Source organism: Lactuca serriola, chromosome 3 (assembly GCF_051521515.1).
Source record: "Lactuca serriola cultivar US96UC23 chromosome 3, Lser_US96UC23_V15, whole genome shotgun sequence".
Taxonomy (NCBI): Eukaryota; Viridiplantae; Streptophyta; class Magnoliopsida; order Asterales; family Asteraceae; genus Lactuca; species Lactuca serriola.
The window spans coordinates 175,593,299-175,603,392 of NC_136410.1; the positions used below are offsets into that span (position 1 = coordinate 175,593,299).

General features: G+C 30.8%; 1 long non-coding RNA gene across 1 annotated transcript; it reads right to left on the reverse strand.

Annotated features, from left to right (window-relative positions):
- Nucleotides 1-2,821: 2,821 nt before the first annotated feature.
- On the reverse strand, nucleotides 2,822-4,339 carry LOC145094753 (uncharacterized). Its single transcript, XR_013703535.1, has 2 exons — nucleotides 4,278-4,339; nucleotides 2,822-4,135 (listed from the first exon to the last, which is right to left on the reverse strand). It is a non-coding gene; the product is annotated as an uncharacterized LOC145094753 (long non-coding RNA).
- Nucleotides 4,340-10,094: the final 5,755 nt, after the last annotated feature.

Consider the following 10,094-nt stretch of genomic DNA (forward strand, 5'->3'; position numbering starts at 1 on the left):
TATTGTTAAATAAACAACCTACATTAATATATGAAATAAGCTTAAAATTTAGTATAAAATTTAAACCTAAAGTAAAACATTAAATATAATAAATATAAAAGAATCTAAATCGATTAATCGAATTAACTAAAAGGTGTCTGAAAACTATATTTTATAATAACTAAAATTCAATTCAGTTGTTTTTAAATTAATTTATGGAGTAAATTACACGAATGGTCCCTATGGTTTAGGGTAATTTGTACGTTTGGTCCCTAACTTATTTTTTTAACTCGGAAGGTCTCTACTGTTTGTTTTTGTTACACGCTTGGTCCCTGTCTTACCTAAAAAGACTATTTTGCCATTGATTTTTTAATTTATTTAAATAAACACACTCCCAACCCCACTCCCCTCACCTTACCCTACCTATCCCATCATTTTTCCCTATTCAAATAATAGTCTTTTTAGGTAAGACAATGACCAAACACGTAACAAAAACAAATAGAAGGGACCAAACGCATAACAAAAACAAACAGTAGGGACCTTTCGAGTTAAAAAAGTAAGTTAGGGACCAAACGTGCAAATTACCCCAAACCATAAGGATCATTTGTGTAATTTACTCTAATTTATAATAATATTAGTTAAGAACTATAGAAACTTAGAAATTAAATTATGTTAAATTACAAACAATTGTTGATAATTTAAATAACTAAAAAAAATTCAATTCAATTGTTTTTAAATTAATTTATAATAATAATAGTTAAGAACTATAGAAACTTAGAAATTAAATTATGTTAAATTACAAACAGTTGTTGATAATTTAGATAATCATTACGATAAAATTAAAACAACGCCATTTTATTAAATTAATAATCATAACAGTAGTTAATTAAAATAATTGACAAATATAATTAATGTTATACATACGTAAAACATGAGTAGAGACCATTAAATGACTTGATTTTAATAAGCGTTAATTTATTTATCTATTGTTCAAATTAATTATAATTTTATATAAACTAAATGTAATAATTTTTATTTTATGGTTAATATAAATGATATATATATATATATATATATATATATATATATATATATATATATATATATATATATATATTCAATAACATAAGATTACCAAAACTTTTAATTTTATTCTGCGCAACGCGCAAATATTCACCTAATCATACTATATTATAAAAGAAATATTTTTTTTCTTTCACCACATTCATTTGAAACTCCCATTCATTTTTCCTTTCACCACATTCATTTGAAACTCCCATGACTTTTCAATTTCTTTCTAATAAGGATTATAAGTTGGTTAATAAGATTAAATAAATATCAAACTTAAAGTATAATCATATATAAACTAAATTTCAATATTAAAGTAATATATTTACTTCTACTTATAAAGTTATGTGTTTTTTTCTAACTTTTTACATATTATACTTAATTTATTAGTTTTAATATATTGTTGGATGTAAACAATTATCATTTTAAAGCTATAACTTTTAAACAATTTGTATAAAATATTTAAATTATAAATTTAAATATAACATTATAGGACCAACTTAAATATAAATTTTAGTTTAACTTAAACAACCCAAATAATATTTTATAAATAGTTAAAACTGATAAATTGTAGTGTCTTTCTAATAATGATTATAATTTGGTTAATAAGGTTAAATAAATATCAAACCTAAAGTGTACTCATAAATAATAGTCTAATATAAAAGGCTAATCTCTTTGGATAGACACACAAATACCAATCATATACAAAATTCAGAAAGAAAACAAGTCTAAAGGTTTTTGTGTGAGTTTGAGGGCTTTGGACAATTTTTCAAACCATGTTATTATGTTAAAGTTTTTAATTTGTAAGTTTGTTATATACTAATTCTTTTTATTTTTTATTATTTTATTTTTCTTGGTTTAAGTATTCTTTTAAACTAATCATTATATGTTGTGGTTGAAATTTTAATGTAAATTAGATTAGATTCATGTTATCAATCATATGTTATGGAATGTGATATAGATAATATTTAATTAAATACTGTATATATGGTTGTATGTTTGTGTTGCTTCAAAGCAATAATTAATTAAAAATCATGGATATATCATATTATCCATATTATCAATGTAAGTCTCTTTTAAAATGCAAATGGTCTATCTTATCACTTTGTATTTTAGTATATGTTTATCATTTTAATTATAATAATAAGTGCTTTTTGAAGGTATTCTTTCAGTTATTAATAATAATAAGTGGTTTTAAAATTAACGAGCAATAGTTATAAATAACAAAATCAAATTATAAAAATCATGGATATGTCATATTATCCATGCAAGTCTCCTTTGAAATGCAAATTATCAATCTTATCACTTTATTATTTAGTATATGTTGCATATTTGAATAATAATATTAAATGTTTCTTAGAAGTCTTCTTTAACTTATTAATAATAATAAGTTTAAAATTAATCAACAATAATTTTAAATGATAATAATATTAAATTATAAATTAAATAACGTTAGCTATAAATAAATTGTATTTTAAATGAACATCATTAATGAAATTAAAAAATAATTGCATAAGTAAAAATTGTTAGATACGAGACAAAAAGAAATATTTCAAAATTTGCAAGAAACCATGGTTTGGAATTCAACAACAAACAAAAGATTAGCTTGCCTCGAGCTTACTTTGGTTTTTACAAGGAGCAGTTGTAAAAAAAGGAAATGAAATTGGGTTTTGATCAACCAAATTGATCCTTAATTATGAAAGATTTCGAATGATCAATTAAATAAGAAGAAAGGTATCGAGCAATCTCATGTTGAAAACATAGCTAAAACATAGAAAAAACAGAAACTCCTCATAAATAAATATTATATTTGATCATCTAAATTACATTATCACGCTTTTCTCCAAGAAATTACAAGGGTTTCATTCAAATGTTGGATTACTTCTTCTTGATAATACAACTGAAAATGGAATAACATTAGAATCATGATCGTACGACATTCACAGAAAAGAAACAACAAAAATCATTCAAAGGTCAATTCTTTATTACAGAAAAAAATTAACAAGTATCATTAAAACACTAGTTTTCTTTTCAAAAACCAAATGAACATGGAATAAGAATACAAATAACATACCGACAAGGAAAAATGAAAAATATTAAACGCATAAAAGAAAAAGGCAACTCTTATGACACCTAATTTGGATAAATACACGGGAATCATTGAAAGAGACAACACGATTATACATATAATATGATCAAAGCAAACACATGGAAACCAATGATAATACCAAAGTATAATCACCAACATAAGCGATAGAAGACACCTCTTTTGAACAAAAAAAATATATGGAAGCCAAAGGTCAATCGTTTTTTAACAATGGATTTAATCACTAATAGAGAGTGACAAGAGACACCTTTTTAGAAGAAAATATATAAAAGCCATTGAAATTTCAATCCCTTTTTAACAATGCAAACACACATGCAGATAAAAAAACACCAAATCCAGTGATTAAAGGATCGGTATAAAAACAGATGAATAGGAGACAAAACCAAAAAAAAAAAAAAATCAGACTACCACTTCACATTTACTAATAATAAAACAAAAAGTGGCAGTGATCCATGAGAAAATTATTACCTGTAAAAGCATAGATGCAGAGCTGAAGAAGAAGAAGAGGACAAAAACAAAGACAAATTGCACAAATAGAGGCAAGTCATAAGAAAGAACCTTGCCAATCTTACAACAGAAAGTAGCAGTGATCAATGACAAAAGTATTACATGTAAAAGCGCAGACCCAGAGCTGACTAAGAAGAAGAGGACAATCTCTAGAAAAAGACACGAGGCATAAGAGAGAAGTAGAGAAAAAAAACAAAAATAGAGGAAATCAAAGGCGAGTGAAAAGTAAATCACAGTAGAAGAAAAAACGAGGAATGTATTACCTGAACAAACAACGAAACATAGAGAAAGAAGGTGACATGAGAAGGAAAGAGGGAAATTCAAAGAAGCGACTTGGAATACCTAAATGTCCGATATGCAGATGAAACCTCCAAAAAAGATGTCACGTATGTCACAAGAAGCGTCAGAAATCTATGGTTACAAGTTTGACATTTTTCATTGCAATCATGCAACAACGCCACCTTAGATAATACACTGAAATTTCAATGTTATAAGAGGAGTTTAAGACAAAATAACAACTTACATGGAGGGAAATAAATCAATCAGATTATCATACAGAAATCGAGATAATTAACAAAAAAAATGTAAAGTAGATGATGAAGATCGAAGAAAGTACCTATTGAGACATAGACTGATGAGCGATAATGTAATCATGGTGAATAAAATACAATCCATGCGTAGGGCCGGTCCAAGGCAAAATAAAAAAAATGGGGCCTTTCATTATATATATATATATATATATATATATATATATATATATATATATATATATATATATATATATATATATATATATATAATCTTTTTTTCTATAAAAAAGGTGGCATCTCTGGAGAATTTTATTAATTAGAAAAGAATAATACAATTAAAAGGGACTCCCCAACTATTGAAAGGAAAAATCTTCGAACGTACCCGGAAGCCAAATAAACTAACAACTAGTAATACAAAACAACAAAATAAAAAGGCATATTAATGGAACTCCAATACATATACATAGCAAACAAAAAACTAAAGAATGTTATGTTTTCAAGCTTTTGTAGATACAAAGTTATCAGCTATAGCATCATGTTTAATATTATCTAACAAATATTTTTCAATGCATATATATATATACCTATTGTTGGCTGCATGTGATGTTGTAAGTAACCTCTAAGAAATTGAATAATGTGATCAGTAGATGTCGGAATCCAACCAAGAGTGGAAGAGCATAGCAATTGAAAAAGCCCATCACAAGCATAAACTTCTGAAGTTCAGAATAACACAGGGAAATCAAAATTAAGAAGATCAACATTCAAAAATTGAAATTAAGACAATGAATAAGAAATCATCTCAAAAAAATTTCAAGGACTTACAGAAATTCAAGGGATGGCTGAGATTGACAATCAAAAGGAAAGTCAGATTCTAAGATTCTACGTAGTGACATAATATAAAATTATGAAGTTTAAAAAAGATTCATATAAAAAGTAGAATACAACAAAAAAATTTAAAATTTAAAAAGGTTAGAAAGTAAAACTTATAGATATTCACAATCAGAAGGTGGGATACTCAAATTCTACTTGCAATTTCTTCTCATTTTCAACAAGAGTAGAAGAATTTGACTCTCGATTCTCAATCACTGGTGGTCTGGTGCTATTTTTCTATTCCAGAAAAAAAAGGAAACTTCAAATTGAAATAACAAGGGCAAATAATCGAGTTTCAGACTTTCAGTTATCAGAAATCGTGAAAAAAAGAAGTAAATAGCAATAAGACTCTCGATTTACCATCGATGTTATTATCAGTAGTATGATATGGTGAAATCAGAAATCGTGAAAAAAAAGAAGTAGAAAAAGAACCAACTTGTTGTTGACAAAATCAGAAAATCAAAAAAGATGAGGAGAAATCAATTCACTTGAAATTTTAATAAGAAATAGAAGAAATCGACTAACCATTGCATCTGGAATATGGAGAAGACGTTTGGATTTTCCATAGAAATTGATTGTTGAAGAGTTATGGCGCCTTGGAAGTCGGACATCACACACCAGGTCTATTATCCCGCTTCCTCTTTTGGACTGGGCGAGTACGGGGGGTTTGGGCTTTGAATAATCAGTCAAATAGGCTTAAAACTAATGGACGGTTACTGTATAATTAATATAAGAAGTGTAAAAAGGGGCCCCTTTGGCATTTGGGGGCCCGAGGCGGTCACCCAACTTGCCCAGGCCTATGTGCCGACCCTGTCCATATGGCGACGTCACCGCAGAACCAGCAGAGAACGAAGCAAGCTTTAATCTATCGGTTCCTCTTTTTTGTCTCCATCTGAATTTGGTCCCTTACCAATCGCACAACAAAAAAAAAACACTGATAGACCTAGAAGTACAGGAGGAAAAAGACCCAAAATAGAACTTAGGAAGTAATTTCAATTACCAGACGAAAGAGGAGAGGACGAGTTGTAGTGGTGATGGTTGCGTTAACTGGCGATGGAGATGACGGGGACGACCACGTTCGATCTAGGTTCGAGACAAGGGTAGACGAAGGGGGTGTTTGGGATTACCTTTTTTTTAAAGGTTAAAAGTTTTTTTTTTTTTGTAAAACGACTTTTTGACTAGTGACGTTTTCCAAAAGAAATTTTTTAGAATGTGTTTGTATTAGTTTTAAAGGTAAAAGCTAACTTTTCAGGTTAAAAGTGTAACATCCGGATTTACAAGGACATTATTGTGTATATTAATCTTGAGATTTGAGGAGGGACTCGACGAGTTGAGGGACCAACTCGCCAAGTCGAGTCGAGATTTTGCCACGTGGATTTAATGAGCAGACTCGACGAGTCCTAGGATGGACTCGCCGAGTAGGTACTGGGCAGAGAAAACCCTAAGTTCCGGGGTTGGAGCCTATTTAAAGGAACTTATGACCTTGGGTGCGCCTCATATCTCCTGTAAGAAACCCTAAATCGCCATTGGAGCCAAGGAAGAGTTCTTGTGATGAAATCAAGTAATTTTGGTGTGGTTTTTCAAATGAAGTGAAGGGATTCAACTTAAAGGACCAATGGAGGTTGTTATTCTGAGACATCTAAGCAAGGATCTCTATTTTGAGGTAGTATTTCCCCCTTCCTTCTGTTTTGTGTAAAAATCCTTGAATCTAGGGTTTTCTTTACCCTTTCTTGGATTGTATATTGATGAATTCGAGATCCCAATGTGGTATAAGCTTTAGATCTAGACCTTAAGAGGTCCAGAGAGTCCCAATCTTCCAGCTTTATGCAGTCCCTTTGGGGTTATGGATCTAGGTTGCCATTTTAGGAGCTATTTCTTCATTTAAGGGCATAAGAGTGTTGCATGAGCTTAAAGATTGAACCTTTACATGATTATTGGGTGTAGGAAGGTCAGATCTATAAGTTAGAGAACCAAATCTGACCTCAGAAGGTCTTTTCAGTGTTGCCATGGGAGGAACTCGCCGAGTCCATATGGGGACTCGACGAGTCGAGTCGAATTGCCCCGCGATTTGTGACCAGTGGTAACCCGTCGAGTGAAAGGTTAACTCGACGAGTCGAGAGAGGCTTTTGAGGATTCAGAGGACAGACATGGACTCGCCGAGTCATTCTTGTGCACTCGACGAGTCTGGTCAGAGTTGGCCTTTGACTTGAATTGACTTCTGTTGACTTTGGGGTTTTGGTCAACATAAGTAGTAGAGATCATAGAGGGGTAAAATGGTCTTTTACCCACTACCCGATTAGAGAGGGAAAGAGAAGTTGTCGGTCTAATTAGAGATATTTGCCTTATGTGTTAGGCGGTGGCGAGTTTGAGATTCAAGTGTAAGGATAACTGCTTTCTGCTTCCAGGTGAGGCTTCTCACTATACGTTACCTTGATTGGTAGTTATGTGTGACCGGAGGGTCTTATGTGCTTACATTGAGTATTATGTTATATGTGATATGCTATGCATCATGTCTTTGTGATTTATGCTATGCGGAGTTTATAGATCGGGCCGGAGGGTCCAACGATATAGACCGGATCGGAGGGTCCAACGATACAGACCGGGTCGGAGGGTCCAACGATACGGAACTGGAGGGTTTCTCTAAGACACACCGACCGGAGGGTCATATTGTAGCCTTGAGTGGCGTATGTGTTGTATGTGGCATTTTGGAGAACTCACTAAGCTTCGTGCTTACCGTGTTATGTGTTATGTGTTTCAGGTTCTTCAGAATCAAGGGAAGGCGGCGGCTCGATTGTACACACACAAGAGAAAAGAGTGATGAATACAGATCCTGGAATTCCATAATGTTCTGAAAACCTTGATGATTTATTTTTAAATAAAAAGCGTTTATATAGAATAATGTGCATTTTTATGAAATAAAAATGAATAAAATAAATTTAAAATTTTTCGGTGTTACAAAAAGTTAAAAAAGATAGGATTTTGTGACTTTTGAAAAACCAACATTTTTATTTCTATACAAAAGTTATTTTCAAAATATCTTTTCCATTAGCCAAACATCTTTGGCCATCCTTTTCAATTTTTGAAAAAATTAAAAGTCAAAAATTGTTCTAAAAGGAATCCCAAACACGATTGAAGCTGACCTTTGTTGCTTTAACGGTTAAACGAATGAAGTTACTCGTCATTTATCCCCAATACAGACAGTAGAGGTGGTGAGAAGAAAGAAATCCACGTGTCTCTAAACCTAAGTTGGCTCAAAACCGACACTGTGCATAAGTCGCACTTGTGTTTAAGGCCCAACGGTGTGCTGAGGGAAAAGAGTGAGGGAAAGCTTCCCCACCCCGTGACACCATATCATGGGTGAGGGCAAAGGGGTTAAGGAAAAAACAAATGAAGGGAGTCTATCCCCCAATCTTTCTCCTTGTATGATTGGCCAATAATTTTTTTTCAGTTTTTTAATATTTATTAAATTATATAGCTACTAAAAAAATTAAAAAAAGTATATCAAAATTTATGGTTTTTAATTCCTTACAAAATGAGTATAATATTTGTATGAAATATATATATATATATATATATATATATATATATATATATATATACATATATATATATATATATATATATATATATATATATATATATATATATATATATATATAAGTGAAAGGTTCTTCCCCTACACACCTTGGTTTTGGTGAAGGAAAGAAAGTAAAAGAAAGAACGACTTGACAAAAAAAGTAAGGGATCTTTCACACATACACCCTCAGATCTAACTATATGATAAATACATTTAAATTATTTCAAAAAGCATTCCTTGATTTTCTAACATAATCTTACAAATCTAATATTTATTTCCCTTCTATAATTCTCACAAAAAAAAAATAATACTAAAAATACCCTTATACTAGTTATTTTAGAAACTGATTAACGGAAATTCCAATTAAATGATTTTACAGATTTGATTTTTCCTGAATTCTTATTGGTCAATTCTATCGTATGGTATTTGTTGTTGACAATATAATCTGACTATATATATATATATATATATATATATATATATATATATATATATGTGTGTGTGTGTGTGTGTGTGTGTGTGTCCAAGCATCTTATATACCTAGTGGTATCATAGTTAAATATTGTTTTTACACGTGCATTTCTTCCTTGGCTAGTTGTTGGCTTTTCACGAAAAACTTCAATTAGTCTTTCTTTTTGTGGAAATTAATAGAAAAGTCTTAATATTTTTATAAAAATTTCACTTTTATCCAAAAAAAATTGAGCAGAAAAGTGTTGATTATATGATTCTACATGATAATAAAAAAAGATTTTTTTGTTAATTCGAATCAAAATGAAATAATCGAGACCTTTCTGTTAAAAAAAATATTTAAGATTAAAGTGAAACTTTTCTTAAAATATTAGAACTTTTCTGATTTTTTTTTGGTTTTTTTTGGTTTTTTTTTTTTTGGTTTTTTTTGGGTTTTTTTTGTAGTGTGGATTATCTTAAGCTTGTAGTCCTATAGCCTATTAGGTTGTCAGTAGTAGGGGAGTTATACGGGCACGCGGTTCTGATGTGTCCCGGGCAGTGGGCGTTTTGTTTGGTGTCCCGGTGTGGCACCGACAACACCTACTTTTCTTATACATAGTAGAAAAAATTTCGATTTTTTTTACTTATTTTTCCTGCACCGACAACACATACTTCAACCTCGGCAACACTTAGTATGTATTCATGCATTCACCTTTGGTCTTGGGTAGTGCGTCGTCGACTTCGACATCATTGGTCGTGGTTTAAATCACAATCATTCACACAATTCTTCTATCTATTTTTTCTTGTTCTCTCTCTCTCTCTCTCTCTCTCTCTCTTAAAGAATTTAAGATTGGAAGAGGTGATACCACTCCCATATGCACATGGTTGACGTGGCGCCGATGAGGTGGTCGGATACCACATTTGTTTTCAGTGTGCCCACTCCGGATAACTTATAACAATTCACCAAAACTTCATTGATTTCTTGGCCATTACAAGGGATTTTTAGAGT